The 17,887-nt window shown below is 38.1% G+C and overlaps 1 protein-coding gene across 3 annotated transcripts in view; it reads right to left on the reverse strand.

The window, feature by feature from the left end:
• UBR3 (ubiquitin protein ligase E3 component n-recognin 3) overlaps nucleotides 1-17,887 on the reverse strand; it is a 184,666-nt gene that overhangs the window by 76,239 nt on the left and 90,540 nt on the right. The gene's annotated exons all lie outside the window — the stretch shown is intronic.

A 17,887-nucleotide genomic window follows, 5' to 3' on the forward strand; every position in this document is an offset into this window, starting at 1 on the left:
ACCCCAAAGGGTCAGCCACAGTACCAGATCAATATAAGTTTAGCCCTTACCCAAAATACCACGCTGCCAGCCAATCCTTTAGTAAATAAAACTAAAGGTTTATTATAAAAAGAAAGAAACAAACTATGAGAGAAATGTTAAAGGATTAAAGCAATCAGATACATACAAATGATTTGAAAGTCCATATATATCAGGTTTCTAGAAGAATTGTGGAGTTTGCAGGCTTATATAGTCCCTCTGCTATACATCCAGTACCTGGATGGCTCTCAGCCCTTTGTTTCACAGCTTCAGTAGATGAGTTGATCTAGAGGTAGGTGATGACTGAAAGACAGACTAAAGACTGGTGACTAAAGACAAAATGGATCCCAGGCAGCTGCCTTTTATGTCCTTTGGTCTGTGCCATGCTGCTTATGAAATTTTGCAGGAACCAAAATGGAGTCCAGAGTCACGTGAGTAAGTCCTGGTGACTCTCCCCCTGGGCCCCTTGTACCTGTGAATTTCTTAATGGGCCATTAACCAAGCATCAGCAGCCATCCTGTCTGAGGTGCGTCCCAGACACAGCACAATTTGAAATACAGATATATCAAACATATCCATAACTTCCATTACACATATGACACATGAACATAAACATTATCATCTTACTTAGCACATTATAGCCTTTCTAACAGTATCTGACATGGCATATCTCATATGAATTATTATGATTTTGACATATTGATGTTATATAATATAATAAATGCCCCCGCCAATCCAGCCAGTGTGACACCCCCAATACGAGATTGGTGTAGAAGGGAGTAATCAGAGCTCCTGAATACACCTTAAGGGTCCCCCTAATGCAGCCAGCGTCACATCCCCCACGAAAAATTGATGCAGAAAGGGGTGTTCCTAGACACTGCTGAATGCATCACAGGAACTTTTCATTTTTGCTTTTGTATTAATACAATTTCTCACATGTTCCAAAGGTTTTACAAAATATCAGGCACATGGTACATTTCTACAGTTTCTGGGACTAGCAACAAACTAATTACAAGACTCAACATTGAACCTAATATTAACAGCAAAATCATGTTTAGTTAAAACAGGCTTTTTCTTTGTAAGGTTCACTATGGAGGTAACAATGTTCTTCAATTTTTTACAAACATTTGTAAGGGTTCAGTTAGCTCAACAGTGGGTTGGATCTGCTCTTGCTGCATAATCTCTGCTTGTGATCTTGCCAGGTGTGTCCTTCATGCTAACAGTTAGGTAGATCTTTTTCCCCCGTGTCAGGCAGGTAACTTGCACTACCAACACACACACTAGATAGCTCACTAGTTTCCAAATTTTTAACTACTATCCATTTCAAGTCTGGACTTGGTTTTAAAGAGATATCAGCCATTCTCACTAGCATCTCATAAACCGGGTTCTTCCATTGCCAATCTCTGGTTCCACATAGCATCAGATGTACCTGAGTCCACTAAGAGACTACAAGATATATCCAAAGCATTCAGAGGTAAGAGTTTGCCTACCAACTGCTGTTTTTCCAGGAGATCAACTGCACATCTGTCCTGCTGTGTAGCTTCAGCTGCCCAATCTTCCCTCTGAAACTGAGGCACTCTGTGTTCACTTACAGAGTTAGCAACCTGGAGACAGTCATGTTCCAACATCATTGTTTCCCCACTATAATGATGAAGCACTGCCCCTTGGTTAAGCTGTTTAAGCTTCCTAATAACTTCCACTCCATCTGGAACCTTTTCCAAGGTATCCAGACTGGACCTTTCTAAAACCAAGTCAGTGAATCCATCCACACGTGAAAAGCTCTGGCAGTTAGAAACTGAATCAAGTCTCTCAACATATAAGCTGATGCTTGCTACAGGCAGTGATTCATCCTGAGCTACCTTAATCAATTCATTTTCACACCCTTCAGTTGCAGAAAACTGCTTGCAAAAGCTACTAGGAGGTTTTATTCCTTCAGGAGCAGTTTTAGGCAACTATCCATTTTCCACAGAAATGTCCTTTCCCACTTCAGCTAGGGGTTGCTCTACAGAAACATTTTCCTGAGCCCTAACAGACTCTTTCTGGGTTTCAGTTAAGTCCAGAACCAACTTTGAGACAACTGGCACATCCTCAATTAGCATAAGCTGAGAGGTACACCCTGTTTGCTCTTTAGACAGAAGTTTGGAGACAAACTCTCCCTCAGCAGATAAACTGCTATTCTTAACATTCAAATAGTTTGAAATTTCCACCCCTTTGCCCCAACCCACATGGTTGTTCCCAGACAAACTTTTGGAGATTGGGGTAGCTTCCTCCATGGGCAAGTCATTACCCCCAACAGACACAGGCTTAGAAACATTTCCTTCCTGGGTTTTAGTTGAATCCAGAACCACCTCTGGTACAACTGACAAATCCTCAATCAGCCTAAACTCTGAGCTACTTTCTGCCTTCTCCAACTCTCCCCCAGCAGATAAACTGCTATTCTTAACAGACAAATACTTTGAACTTTCCTCCCCCTTGTCCCAACCCACATGGCTGTTCACAGACAAATCCTGGGAGAGTGGGATGGTTTCCTCAACAGACAAAGTGCCACTCACAGCAGACTAGCATTTGGAGACAGTTTCTCCCTCTCAGCAGATAAACTTTTCTGAACAGACAAGCCGCTATTTTCCACAATCCCAAAGCTAGAGACACTCTCTTCCTTGCTACAGCATACCTGGCCAAATACAGACAACTTGGAGTCATGTACTTCCCCTTCACAAATTTCCCTGTTTATTACAGGTAACATAGAAGATTTACCTTTATACTCTTTCTTGGATTGGGTGACCTTAACCTGGTTACATATATTTACCATATCAGTATCAAACATATCAAAATTGCTATAAACTAGAAAGATTCTTTTCCAATCGCTGTTAAGAGAAGTTGGACTTCCAGGTGAGGTCAGACCTTTTTTCTTTTCCAGGATCTGGAGTTGGATTCTGGCTTTTTCCATCCACATCTGATGAGCCCTCTCCTCCAGTTCATCCATCCTTTGTCTTTCCTGAAATCGCAGATCTGCCATTTCTTCTATTGCTTGGATTTCACATTTACGTTTGGAAATTCTTGCTTCTGCTTCTGGTTTCAGCCCTCTGAGTTCCTGGGCTCTCTCGTCCTCTTTTCTTTCTATCTCAGCCATTTCTCTCTCAGACCAAAGATGCCGTCTTTCTCTCAAGGCTTGCAGCTTCATTGCTTTATCTATTTGTGAATCACTCATCTTAACTAACTTTAATTTTAACACTCTCAATATGAAATTTTAAAATTTGGAATAGCGTGATGTTCTGATCCAAAACCCAGATGTTCTGGTTCTGTGGGTCCTGCCGCGACTATGCCACTGTGGCGCTTTCGTGCCTAGGGTAGCCACCTGAAAATGCCAAGGTCAGGGCAGGCTGCAAAAGGAGAGCAGATTCTCCCAGCACTGGTGTATGACATTGAAGTCAGACTTCCCAACCAGCCACAAACAGTGCTTCTGATTCCCCACATTAGTTATCAAGAAGCCAAAATAAAGATATATACAGCTCCCTTTACTGCATTTCAGTCTCCGGCTCCCAATCAGTCACTAGGTCCAGTAAAGTTATTTAAACTCTATGCTCTTTATCAAAAAGGTTTCTCCTGACCCCAAAGGGTCAGCCACAGTACCAGATCAATATAAGTTTAGCCCTTACCCAAAATACCATGCTGCCAGCCAATCCTTTAGTAAATAAAACTAAAGGTTTATTATAAAAGGAAAGAAAAACTATGAGAGAAATGTTAAAGGATTAAAGCAATCAGATACATACAAATGATTTGAAAGTCCATATATATCAGGTTTCTAGAAGAATTGTGGAGTTTGCAGGCTTGTATAGTCCCTCTGGTATACATCCAATACCTGGATGGCTCTCAGCCCTTTGTTTCACAACTTCAGTAGATGAGTTGATCCACAGGTAAGTGATGACTGAAAGACTGAAAAGACGAACTAAAGACTGGTGACTGAAGAAAAAATGGATCCCAGGCAGCTGCCTTTTATGTCCTTTGGTCTGTGCCATGCTGCTTATGAAATTTTGCAGGAACCAAAATGGAGTCCAGAGTCACATGAGTAAGTCCTGGTGACTCATCAGGTATATCCCTGGCTTCTCCCCCTGGGCCCCTTGTACCTGTGAATTTCTTAATGGGCCATTAACCAGGCATCAGCAGCCATCCTGTCTGAGGTGTGTCCCAGACACAGCACAATTTTAAATACAGATATATCAAACATATCCATAACTTCCATTACACATATGACACATGAACATAAACATTATCATCTTACTTAGCACATTATAGCCTTTCTAACAGTATCTGACATGGCATATCTCATATGAATTATGATTTTGACATATTGATGTTAAATAATATAATAAATGCACCCCTCTAGCCTGCATGACAATAATTATTTTCCACCAGGAAAGCTGAGAATATGATAATCCTCCAAACAGCAGTATTATTTAAGAAGTTCGCTAAAGGAATTTGTGAAAACAGTACTCTCAGAAGTGAAATCACAACAGCGTCAGTCAGGTGTGCACCACCTTGGAAAACAGAATAGCACATTCAGAACTGATGGTTACTGTCATAATACCCAATATACTGATTGGTAAGTCAGATATTTATCAAATACCCATAAAGAGTGTGGTGTGATAGGTAAAGCACTACCCAGACATCTCTAATCTATACAAAAAAGGATAAAAACATTTCCAACTCTAAATGCCTTTTAGAACTCCCAGTGTGTAAAAAAGAAATGATCAATTGTCACAAAAGGAAGATATTTTAAGCTATTGGAAGCAAAAATTACAGTAGGAAGGGAGGCCATGATATGCTGATCATTAATTTGCATGTGCTCTTAATGAATATCATTGCAATATGATTTTTCCACATATTAGCAGAGAGCTAAATCTCTTTATGAAAAGCAGTTTCCTTGCAATCCTTATTAGCCTATGGTTATTAAAATTGGACAAACATTTATCACCATCTAGTGGCAGCCTGATGAACAGTAAATGATAAGCAAAATATATAAATTGCAAATAATTTCCCTCCCACTATGAAATTCAGAATACTCCATTATACATTAGCTATCAGAGAAACTGTGTGACACATCTGTTATTGTAAGGGGGAAATGGCAACACTAAAGCTATTTTTAATTTTCAACGTTTTGATGCTATTCTAAACAATGGCTGACTGGGCAGGGCTTTGGGGTTGTTTTAGATTCTTTTTGCTGCTGTTGTTTTACAACATCCCCCACCCCCCAACACACACACACAAAGCAGAGAGGTGTGTGGAAAGGAAATAAACAAAGTGATCCTGCTCTTTCATTACTGTCAGCTTCAAATAAAATATCACTTTCAACATCTTTTCATGAAGAGGTGGAACACTAACACTATAAGACTTCTTTTAAAGACCTCAATATCCATTACATATGTCTTTTATTAATTGGCACATCCCAACTCTGATATATTGTGTGCTACCAATTATTTTTCATAGCTCTTGTATATTGTGTGCTACCAATCTTGGTCTTAATTTGGTGTAAGCAGGGTTTTTGCCTTCTCAGCTAATACTTTTCAAGATATTTATTGCATTCTGCTTGTCAGCTGCGATGACAGATGCAATTTCTATTGCCCCAGTTTCAGAGAAATGGTCAGTCTTGTCTCTTCATTTTTAAATCTTCCAATGAACTAAAACCACATAAGGCTGTCTAACATCAGAGAATGAGTCTTTTACTTCCTTCATAGTTCTCATTTCCCTAATATGCAATTTTAAATATGAATAGGAAATTAAAATAGTCTTGATTTAGTAGTATTTGTTCAACAATTTACAGCAATATACCGTAAAACAAAAGAAGTTATGCATTTGATTTATTTAGGCTCTACTTCCCTTTGATCCATTAGTATGCAATCTGGATGTCAGGGTTAAGGCAGATGATTGAAAAAATATATTTACTCATTGCATGAATATAACAAAAACAAAAACTATTTTACTCCCTGGTTCATTGTTTTACAGCTGCTTGCAGGGACAAGTGTCAGTGTTTGATACTTGTATCCACACTATGATAATCTATATCTTAATAAAATTTGTCTTTAAAAATTAAAATAAAACTAGCAGAAATGTCAAAAGTAAAATATAGATACTATTTTAAAAAATTTTAGAAACACAGTGATGTATGCCAATAGCGTCTTACATCTCTGCTGCATGTGGAACAGGATCAAAGCACACTGGCCTGGATTTAACAATGAAAATGACCAAAGGTAGACTTACTCCAGTGGTTCCCAACCTTTTTGGGAAATATAATTTTTACAAACCTAAAGGGCCACCAGTCTCCACAAGCAGCCTTCCTTCCCCCACACAGATCTCCTGTCCCCCTGGCTGCAGCAGGGAAACCGTGAGCTTCACCTGGGTCCCTAGGCAGTGGCTCCCTTCTACAGCCAGGGGGACGGGAGATCACTGCTCCCCTCCTTCTGGCTCCAGCAGTGACCCAGCATCTAGTGACCTAGGCAGAGCGCTTTGCCATGCTCCCTGTTACAGCCAAGAGGAGGGGAGTACTGCTATCCCACGCCCTTGGCTGTAGCAAAGAGTCTACATTGGGAATGCACTTCGCCTGGGTACTCAGGCAGCAGCTCCCTTCTGCAGCCAGGGGGATGGGAGATCAGTGATCCCCTCCCTCTGACTCCAGAAGGAACCCCCCAGACCCTAGGGCCCCAGGCAGAGTGCTTTGCCATGCTCCCTGCAACAGCCAAAGGGAGGGGAGCGCTGATCTCCAATCCCCTTGGCTGCAGCAAGGAGCCTGCACCGGCAATGCTCTCCACTCTGCCTGGGTATTTAGGCAGCGAATCCCTTCTGCAGCCAGCAGGAAGGGAGCTGCAGGACACTCTGAAAGACCCTGCAAGGAACTTTTGGCCCCCAGAGCACGGCTTGGGAACCACTGGTTTACTCCATAACCTTTTAGATCTGATGCAAGGCTCTTTTAGTTTTAGGCACCATTAAGAAAAAGACAAATACAAGGGGGCTACATCTTTGAATCCAAAAACTTCCTATTCAAATGAGAAGGCAATCTCCTGAGTGACAATGAAGGCAAAAAACTGCTTGGATGTAAAATTAACAAATTAGAGAAATGAGTGAGGATTCAAAACCTCAGTAGCAATCATTGCCCCGAGACAAGATTTTTGTTTAAATGGACAAGCCCGCACTTAAGATTGCTGGTTCAGACTAAATTAATAGGCCTAGTTAGCCTCTGAACTGAAGTCAAGTTTTCTGCTAAGAAAGCATCATCTTTGTAAGCTCCACATAATGTACTGAGACTGTATTGTCCAAGAACAAAATTCACAAAAACCATTAAACTCCAAAATCAGAATTAGCCCAGGTTACACAAATTTACATTTGAAGAAAAGATAGGTGTATTTATTGGTGACAAAGAAGTTACAGGTAATTAACCCTGCCTTTTGCAGTTAATTAACCAGCTAAAAATAGTTTTGGGTCTATGCCAGAAGGGCATTGTTTAAAAGTATACCATCAACTTCTGGCTTTATGTACAGATGATAGTAGGGTAACAAAACTGGGACAACAATCCTAAAATAAACATGGAGAGGGGGAAAATGTGGCTTGTTTGGCAGAAAGGAGGGTTAGAAGAGTATTCTTAAAGGATTTTGGTACTTTGGAAGAGAAGATTCAGTTTGTGGCTTATATCACAGAGTAGAGTTTGGTAACAGGAAAGAGGATGGATACAGGGTTCATGACTGGATCAGGATGTTGAAGGTGAACTGAAAGTAGCCACATCATTGGTGGTGAGAGGTTTAGGATGCATGAAAAGAAATAGGATACCTATTTCTATGGTCCTCCTTGTTTCAGCCTTCCATTTTCCCCTTTCCTCCTAAGCAACCCACCTTCTCACTACCTTAATTCTAACCACATGCTCCCAACTGAACTTGTGCTAGGTCCTGACAACCATGTTTCTCACTCAAGACACTCGAGAAGATGAACAGAGATTCCCCTCCCCACAACCCTACCTCCAAAACACTTTACTACGGTACTATAGCTTATGAATGTGTAATAAGGACTGTGGAACTCAAATGTTTCAGAAGTACCTGGATTTCAGTTATCTATATTGGATTTCACTTGGAGGCTGTTCACTCAGATACAATAAAACTCAGTGTTTTACTACAGATGAAATTTATATGCAAAATTAGTATACCTTTTGATACCATACCTATTTGTTTTAATGTATGAATAGTGAAAAAAATAATGCAGCAATGTCTTGGGTAGTCTGTCGTGAGTTATTCATGCCTTGTTAGACATTTATGAGCATTTTTATAGAATATTCAATTGTTTTTTCTCTCTAGTATTTAGGTAATTTTATTTCAATTCTACCAATTATATTCTCTTTTCCTTCCTATCATTTTGTAGTTGTACTTGAGGAGTTGGAGATCATTAGTGAGATCTTTGAGGAAACATGGCTCTGCCAGCACCATACTCAGATGGGAACCTGGTAATTCATTCTTTCTTCCATAGAATCACAGTTGTGTAACTTCACAAGGCTTATATTATAAGGTGAGTAATGGTTTGGTTATTTCCTTGCTTAACTACTTCTCTGGAAGTGACTTGATGAACTGTACGCTCACTGACAATGCTCTGTGAAAAGTTTTAAGTAGTTATTTATTTGGAGTTTTTGTTGAAGTGCTATGCCTCCTTACCCCAATCCTTTATATTATTCAATGATTGTAAAGTGCTGTAAAGAAGAAATATATATAGAATATTAGTTCTTAATTTTTAAAATATGTGAACTTACATTTTCTAGCTTCTAGGATGGTATTAAAAACAATGAGGGTTTTATAAAAAGCAAGCTGTCTATGTACTTTTAAAGTCTATGTACTTTTAAATCGGCAAATTATTCTTTATATTCATTTTCACTTTCTTTGGATGTCTTAATATAAAATATCTCCTATTACAATCAACAAGGCTTACATGTAAATAAGGTAAGCTATGCCAAATGAACTGAAATACATTTCCAAGGACATAAAGTAATTTAACTTCGTAAGCCACTGTTTGTTTCTCATCTAGCAAGCTGTAAATATATAGCATATAATATATATATAGCAATAGTAAAAACATTTGCTAGAGGGTTTGAATCATTCAGCAACTAGAATGGCACTGGCTGCACATATCAAGAAGATAACATGGCTAGTTTGTAGGCTAGGGGCAATTTGTTCTTTCTGTGCAAGGGAAATTTTTGCAAGTCATTTGCAAAGAGATACTGGTGGCAAGCCCTAAGGCAGTGTACTCTTCCTCCCTTTGGAAAGCATTTTTTAGCAACTGCCAGAAAGGAAAAAGAATGATTTAAAGGAAAAAAACTGGATTATAAATAAATTGTTTCTCAACTCCAAGACGTTAAAAGGGGCTTCTTCATCCTATATTGAATATGAAAAAATATAATTATGTCCTAAACAGCCAAAAAAAATATTTCTCCCACAGGACAGAAAAGAATCTTATCTTGTATTCTGTAAGTATATGCAGGACACCTACATTCTCCTTCAGCATTCCAGTGCCAAATTCTATGGCAAACTGAACATTTTGCAGTAGCTTCAAATACATTTAAAAAACCTAAGTACTGTATATTCAATACAGCAAATAAATATAAGCCATAGAAAAGATAAAGAACAAATAAGGGAAGTGAGGAGAAAAGAATAAAACCTTAGATGCTCACCAAATTTCACCTCTGATTTTGTTATATTCTAAGTAGGTCATAAATTCTTTAGGGAAGGAGCCTGTGACATAAAGCATATAGCACAACCTTGTACTTTATTAATAAAAGTAAGTTATATATGCCTTGTTTTGTTTTTATATTAAATTACTAGGGTTCCTCCATATTTTCAATTTGCATCAACTTCTCTCTCTCTCTCTCTCTCTCTCTCTCTCAAAAATAAATAAATAAATAAATAAATAAATAAATAAAATAAAAAAATATATATATATAATGTATGCACTGTAGTGGCTGATGATGAAAAGCTGCAGGTCTTGGCAGCTGCAAAGATGACATTTAAGGGTTTTAACACCCAGGAGGGAAACTGTGTGAAGCAGGAGCCAACCAGGAGGTGATTGTGCTTTTGGCAATGGAGAAGAAATGCACCTCACCCCTGCCCTCCTTCTAGTGCAAGGTCATAGAGGATATTTTTGTTTGTGCTTTATCGCTCAGTTCCCTAGGCCAGCAACCTTTGACAAGAACTTACTGCCTCCACTGCAGCTAGGAATGATGTATAAGCATATTATCTAGATGTTTTAGCAAAAATGAACACCAGTGAAGTAGCTAAAAATGTTTCATTAAACTAAACTGTTCAAACATCTCAGAGATTTTGGATTCAGGCTGTCTGCAGCCTTAGGCAGACAACACAGCAGCAGTTTACATTTGGTTCACATTTGAAAATGTAAATGGCTAGAAACTTAATTAAGGGCAAAAAATATTTTAGAAGTAGTTTAGGTTATAGATTCTGAGACAAATTCCAGGTCTGCAGCATCATGGATCTATGTTCAGATCAATCAGAATACTAAAATCCAGTCCTTGTACAATAGAATCTCCGAGTTACGAACACCTCGGGAATGAAAGTTGTTCGTAAATCTGAAACGTTCGTAACTCTGAACAAAATGTTATGGTCTTTCAATGTTATGGTCTTTCAAAAGTTTACAACTGAACATTGATTTACTACAGCTTTACTATGCAGAAGAAAAATGCTGCTTTTAACCATTTTAATTTAAATGAAAAAAGCACGGAAACGATTTCCTTACCTTGTCAGATCTTTTCTTTTTAAACTTTCCCTTTCCTTTTTAATAGTTTGCATTTAACACAGTACTGTACTGTACAGTATTTGCTGCTGCTTTTTCATTTTTAATATCTGCTGCCTGATTATGTACTTCTAATTCCAAATGAGATGTGTGATTGACTCGTCAGTTCGTAACTTTGAGGTTTTACTGTAATTGGTTAGCCTTTAACCTTATTAATTGTATACAGCTTTAGCTACATGTTTTCCATTTTTATGGTAGAGCTCTTCAATTTTTGGAACAGAGGAAAACTGCTCTCTTCTCAGAAAATAATTCAAAATGAAAAAAAAATCAATGTTTTAAAAATCTCATTATAAAATGGCATCAGGGAGTTCTGTGTTTTGACTGATCTAGTATAGCCATGATTATATCCTTGCACATTACTAGTTGGGAATCCTTTTATTTACTGAAGCACACTATAAATAAGATCACTGACACCAAAACATGTGACTTACTGTTCAGTCAAAATGCAGGTTTTCAATATCACCTCAGTACATCTCTTGTTTTCTATTCCCCTCTGTCCACAGTTCTCTGGTAGATGTTTTATTGTTCTCCCCACTCCTTTCAATCTCATTCACTCTGCTCTCTAAAACCTTCCTTCTCATTGCCATTGCTTCCAATCCCTTTCTTTCCTGTTATTTAAACCTTCTTCCCCTGACATTTTTGCCACCTACATCCAACAGGTTTCTCAGCTTCTCCAGTGCAGCGAGGCAAGAGCCACTTTTGGTTGACAGGTGTCATTTCAAAGAGAAAGCTACTGATGCTTAAGACCAGCTGTACTTTGGTTTAGTTTGTTGGAGTTTAAGGACCACTGCACGGTAGCACCACAAAGATGGGGAAGTTAGAAAGCCCAGTTGGGGAGGAAGTGAAAAAGACAAAGGAGGGAGTTAGAAAAAAAGAAGAGGTTAAATTATTCTAGAAGAGAAAACTAAAAAGCTATCACCTATTGACATTTAAGAAAAAGGTATTTTCTACTTTTTTTAATTACTTGAATTTTGAATCTGGAAATGTTTCTCTTGGCATAAAAATTATATTGTCTGTTCTGTATTTTCCCTTGTCCTGAAGACCCCATCTACACCCTTCTGCTGTGTGGCTCATTCTTGCTATTCTTTCCCAGTTTGCGAGAGAGACAGAAAGAGAGAGACACTCATGATACTCATTCTCCAGTGTCCTTTCACTCTCTGCCATCATCCAGCTTGGTTCAAGAGGTATCCCAGGGCCACATCTTTCCTAGTCCTAGAGAAACATCTTAGTACTTACTCCTTCAGAGACTTTCAGTATTGATTGAGATTCAGTCTCCAGCAGACTCTGAATTTCTTGAGTATCGAATATGGTTATCAGTAAGCGTGGAATTATCACATCCCTTTTCTGAATATTGTATATCTCCACACACTTCATAGAATCACAGAAGATTATGATTGGAAGTGACCTCAGGAGGTCACTGAGTCCAACCCCCTGCTCAAAGCAGGGCCAACCCCAATTAAATCATCCCAGCCAGGGCTTTGTCAAGCCACCACTGGGCCTTAAAAACTTCAAAGGATGGAGATTCCACCACCTCCCCTAGATAATCCATTCCAGTTCTTCAGCACCTTCCTAATGAAAACGTTTGTCCTAATATATAACCTACACCTCCCACACTGCAACATGAGACCATTGCTCCTTGTTCTGTCATCTGACACCACTGAGAACTACCTAGTTCCATACATTTTTGAACCACCCTTCAGGTAGTTGAAGACCGTTATCAAATCTCCCCTCACTCTTCTCTTCTACAGACTAAATAAGCCCAATTCCTTCAGCCTCTTCTCATAAATCATGTGCCCTAGCCCCCTAATCATTTTCATGGCCCTCCACTGGACTCTCTTCAATTTGTCCACATCCTTCCTGTAGTGGGGAAGGGAGGGCACACAAAACTGGACACAATATTCCAGATGTGGCCTCACCAGGACTGAAAAGAAGGAAATAATCACTTCCCTTGATCTGCTGGCAATGCTCCTACTAATGTAGCCCAATATGCTGCTAGCCTTCTTGGCAAAAAGGGCACACTGTTGACTCATATCCAACTTCTTGTCCACTGTAACCCCCAGGTCCTTTTCTGCAGAACTGCTGCTTAGCCGGTTGATCCCCAGTCTGTAGCAGTGCATGGGATTCTCCCGTCCTGAGTGCAGGACTCTGCACTTGTCCTTGTTGAACCTCATCGGATTTCTTTTGACCCAATCCTCCAATTTGTCTAGGTCACTCTTTATCCTATTCCTTTATCCTATTCTTATCCTCTACCACTCCCCTCAGCTTAGCGTCATCCGCGAACTTGATGAGGGTGCAATCCACACTACCATCCCAATCACTAATGAAGATCTTGAACAAAACAGGCCCCAGGACCAACCCCTGGGTCACTCGGCTTGATGCCAGCTGAAACCTGAAAAACAGTAGCACTGTTTATGTATTTCTGGACAAGACTTACACACAAAGATTTAGACACTATCTATAGTATACTCAATTTAAGGCCTCAATCCTCCAAAGACTTACAAGCATGCGTAACTTTATACTGGTTGGCGGGATCCCATTGAAGTCCCGGGGATTACTCACAACAAAGAAAGTTAGGCAACTTCTTAAGTCTTTATAGGAATGGTTCCTAAGTAGAAAGCACAAAACAGCAGGTGAATACAACAAAAAACAGGAGCACAAGGTAATAATAAGATGATAATGATCAGTGTGATAACAACCCCCTATCTCAGTTAATCATGTTTTTTCTTGCATGGGTTCTCTGAGGTCATAAACCTAGTAGTTCTCTAGTCAATCACTGGGTGTTCCAGGAAAGAATGTATAGACAAGACATACAATTTCTCAAGTAAAAGGAAAAATTCTTTAATTACTATTAAGCCTCCCTTAAAAATCATAATACTTAAAGAGTATATTTTCCTCTTCTTTGCAGCTTATCCTCAAGATGAGCTGAAAATGTCTATCTTTGTAAGTATTTTCATACCATATAATTTCTTTGGAATTGCTGGAAATTGTGTAAGGTTGCCTGTATGCCATAGTTTAGGAGTGGAATATCAAAGTGAAATTTCAGTTTATTACTTTCTGACACCAGGTTCTCTGCACTTGTACCTCTGGAAACATGCCAACCGTATTTAGCCAACACAGCAGCTACATGGTCCAACTTGCACACAAAGCTTTTGCTCTTTTAATGAAATCCACTGTCAACTTAACATAGTCGAACTACTTCAGAGAGCTGCTAGTGATTGAACCATCCAGCAATACTGTAATAGGAAGGCTTCTTTAGAACTACAGGGGATTCTCTTCTTATCACCAACTAGAAAGTTCTTGAGGTTTTTTTTAGTGTTCCATCACCTCCGCAGATTTCTGTTTATCCAAAATTATCAAATAAATTGACTATAACCCTGTGTAGCTACAGGGAATAAAGTTAATACCAAATGTTACTTAGGGAGGAAGAAACCATTTAAATTTGTGACTGAAATTCTGGGTGGTGCAAAACATCCACTATTCCCATGCATTTAAGCAGGAGTTGTGGTTACTCAGCACCACTCTGAGTTTGGCCCTGGATCAGTATAACTGAGTGCCCCAAGCCAATAAATCACAGCATACACTACCTCCTAGTACCAACTTGAACCAATTTGATAAACATCTGTTGCTTTGTTTTACTATAGAATTTAATACTGACCTTTTTGACATTATATTTCATTCTGTAGTCTCCTGAGTTTAAGTGCATGAGTTTCAGAAATCAAAGAGCTAGTTAAAGGTGTCTAAACATGCTAAATACAGTTTACAATTCTAACTGTAGGCAGCATTCCTCTTGCTGTTCATTATGTGTCAAGGTGGTCCCTCAGTATCAAAGCAACTATTAGCACACTAATATCTTTTGCCCTGACCCAGCATGTGTGCTCTCAGGAGACCAGTAAAACTAATTTGTTTTTCTAACTGGGTTCAGAAGATTGAGTGTTAGGAAATGTGTGTCACCTTCCTTTAAAAATGTGCACTTTTTTCTCTTTGCTAAGGAGCATTGCTTCAAGGACTGAAAGACGGCCTGCTAAGAATGAAAGCATATTAGGAAAGAACTGAGTAAGCACTGATATTGCCCACTTGTCAAGAGGCATTTCCATATACATTTAATTGAGTACTCCAAAGATGATAAAACGATTAAAGGAACACAAGATATTTAACATTCATAATAAAATAAATGATAGAATTATGTAATATGTCAAATTCAAGACAAAGATGTATTTGAGAAAATAGTTTAGAAGTTTACCTAGAACAATTTTTACCAATTCACTGAAGAGTTCATTCAATCAATTACAAGTATCTATACAATTTATTAGAAGCCACTGTTAATTTCACGAAGAGGGCTTGAGCTATGCTGAGACATGGTAGGACATTATGTAAGACATAATTTAAGACATTAAGTATCCCCAAATTTTTTGTGAGGTGAATGCAACATTATAACTTTGCGACATTGTGCTGCCATGGAGTGGCAATAACAGAGCTCAATGCCATCAGATGATAACTTTGTTTTAAGAGCAAAAGTTTTAAAAGTAGCAATTTTGAGGGGACTACAAGGCTCAGGAGATTACATCAGACATCATACTGCCAGTTTTACTCTGAAACATGACTATACAAAAATAGTTGTTTGCAGTGTTGATTCCAGGATATGAGCAAGTCAAAGTGTGTGAGGTAATCTTTTATTGGACCAACCTCTGCTGGCAAAGGAGACAAGTTTTTGAACTGCACAGACCTAAAGAAGAGCTCTGTGCAGCTCAAAAGCTTGTCACTTTCAACAACAGATGTTGGTCCAATAAAAAATATTACTCCATCCACCTTGTTTCTGTCATATAAAAATAACAATGTCTTAATCAACAGATCTTCTCCTTGAGTATATTCAGAATCATATATGCTTAATTAAGTGGCAAACATATATATATTTATTGATATTATTTATACAGAATCCATACTGTCGTTAAAACAGAGTAAATTGGATTCTATTCCTTCTTGTGCATCAACACAACTGTTTACAAAAGTTTCATTCAATTACATCTAGGCTACCGAAATGGCAACATGGTTGCACAGCTATCAAAAGAGTATAATTAGAAGACAAAGAGGAATAGAAATGCAACTGAGGGCCTAAATAATTTGCAAACTTTTATTACTAGTGATTACACACAAGAGAGAGCTCTTGACTCTCTGAATCCAAATGGAGTTTGCAAGGTTGCAGTTAGGAGATTCTTTTGACTTGTAAAATGAGCACATTTGATATTGAAACACAAACATGGAAACTCATGCTATTTTTACACATAACACAAGAAGCCCTCTGAGGATCAATGGTGACTGTGCGTGTGTTTTGGTATGCAGTATAGTTATAGCCATGTTGGTTCCAGGATATTAGAAAGACAAGGCGGGTGAGGTAGTATCTTTTATTGAACCAACTTCTGTTGGTGAGAGGGACAATTTTCCCAGCACTTTGGAAGCTATGAAAGATTTTTGTTTAAAGAGATAAAATCTTTATGCATTCTCTATTCTCAGTTGTGTTTATCACTGTCTACCCACATTTACCCTAAAAAGAGAATGATCATATAGTAATAAAAACAATACAACACGTACTGAATATAACAATTTCCATTTTCAAAGAACTGTACACAAAAGCAATTAATTCAGTCTCACATCTCCCCAATGAAGTAAGTGTTCTCATTTTACAGGTGGGGAAACAGAAGCTTAAACATTAACTACTTGCCCAAATTACACCAAGGAAGTCAGTGACAAAACTAGGGAGTTCTTGGCTCCCAGTACTATACTTTGACCAGCACAGTAACACTACAAACACATATTCATAAAATTAAAAACAAACCAAAAATAAAATAAACCAAAAATAAGCCAAAATATAAAAGCTAGTTTATGTTGGACCTAAGTACAAATTACACATACCATATGCTCAATAAATAACTAAATTTGGGGAAATAGCATAGTAGCTTGGAAGGTGCACTTTTGAAAATCCCATTAGGCAGATATCTGCATCTTTAGGCACCTAAATATTTTTTAAAATCTGCCCCCACATTCTTCAAGTTTTTAAAATCAGCAGAGTTCTTCCCCTCCCACCTGATTTTTATTTATAAATTGGAAGAGGAAAACAAGCTTTCCCACTTTTTTTAACTCCCAAATGTTGTCTTAACTTGAGTGAACTAGTCCAAATGAAGAAAATATTCTAAATAGAAAACAAAAGTAATTAATGCAAAAGCTTTTCTGCACAACAAAACCTGAAAGTACTTGCATTTGGAAAAATGTAAATACCTGTATTTGCTCCATGATCAAGGCTGAAAATAATATATATATGCAGTACATGACATCGTGACATATTTATAAAGCTTGAGTTGACCTCAAAAGTTAAGATGTTTTCCTTTGGAGTCTCTATATAATTAAAAAAGCAGCAGCACCCTTTAACGACTAAAATTTGAGGAGGGCTCATTGTTGCAGCTTTTTTTTTATTTAAATAACTTTAATAGTTTACAGTAAATTTAGGCCTAACAAAGGTTGTCATCATTTCTATTTTAATTTTAAATGAGTTTATTTTAAAAAAGAAACATTTATTAAATTTAAATTTAGAAAAAAAACAAACTTTTATCCTCCCTGTATAAAAACTATTTACTCATTATGGATTTGTGGATCATTTGGGCTCAGTTCTACAAACTGTAACTCCTGAACATTTTCAGTCATGCTATGCTTTGTTTGGTAGAGAGCATGGTCAAGTGGTCAGAAAGCAGAATTGGAAGTCAGATTCAATTCCTGGGTCAAGCCACTTACCATTCATTACTTTGCCTCAATTTATCTGTAAGAAGTACAGAAGAGTACTTTGGCGATCCTAGGATGTAAGTAGCTATACAGTATAAGTGCATAGTATGAAGAATTATCTGAAGTCCAGGAAATGTAGCCTATTTGTAACAGTGTCTTATTAAGCTGCAGCGTTTGGGGTTTCTTTTTTTTTAATAGAAACTACATTTGTAAGCATCTGTGGGAGCATCAAGTGAACAGAAATTGCTACAACAGATGTTTTTAAAAATAATTT

Source organism: Emydura macquarii, unplaced genomic scaffold (genome assembly GCF_026122565.2).
Source record: "Emydura macquarii macquarii isolate MOO-44397 ecotype Brisbane River unplaced genomic scaffold, CSIRO-AGI_Emac_v2 contig_1253, whole genome shotgun sequence".
Lineage (NCBI taxonomy): Eukaryota > Metazoa > Chordata > Testudines > Chelidae > Emydura > Emydura macquarii.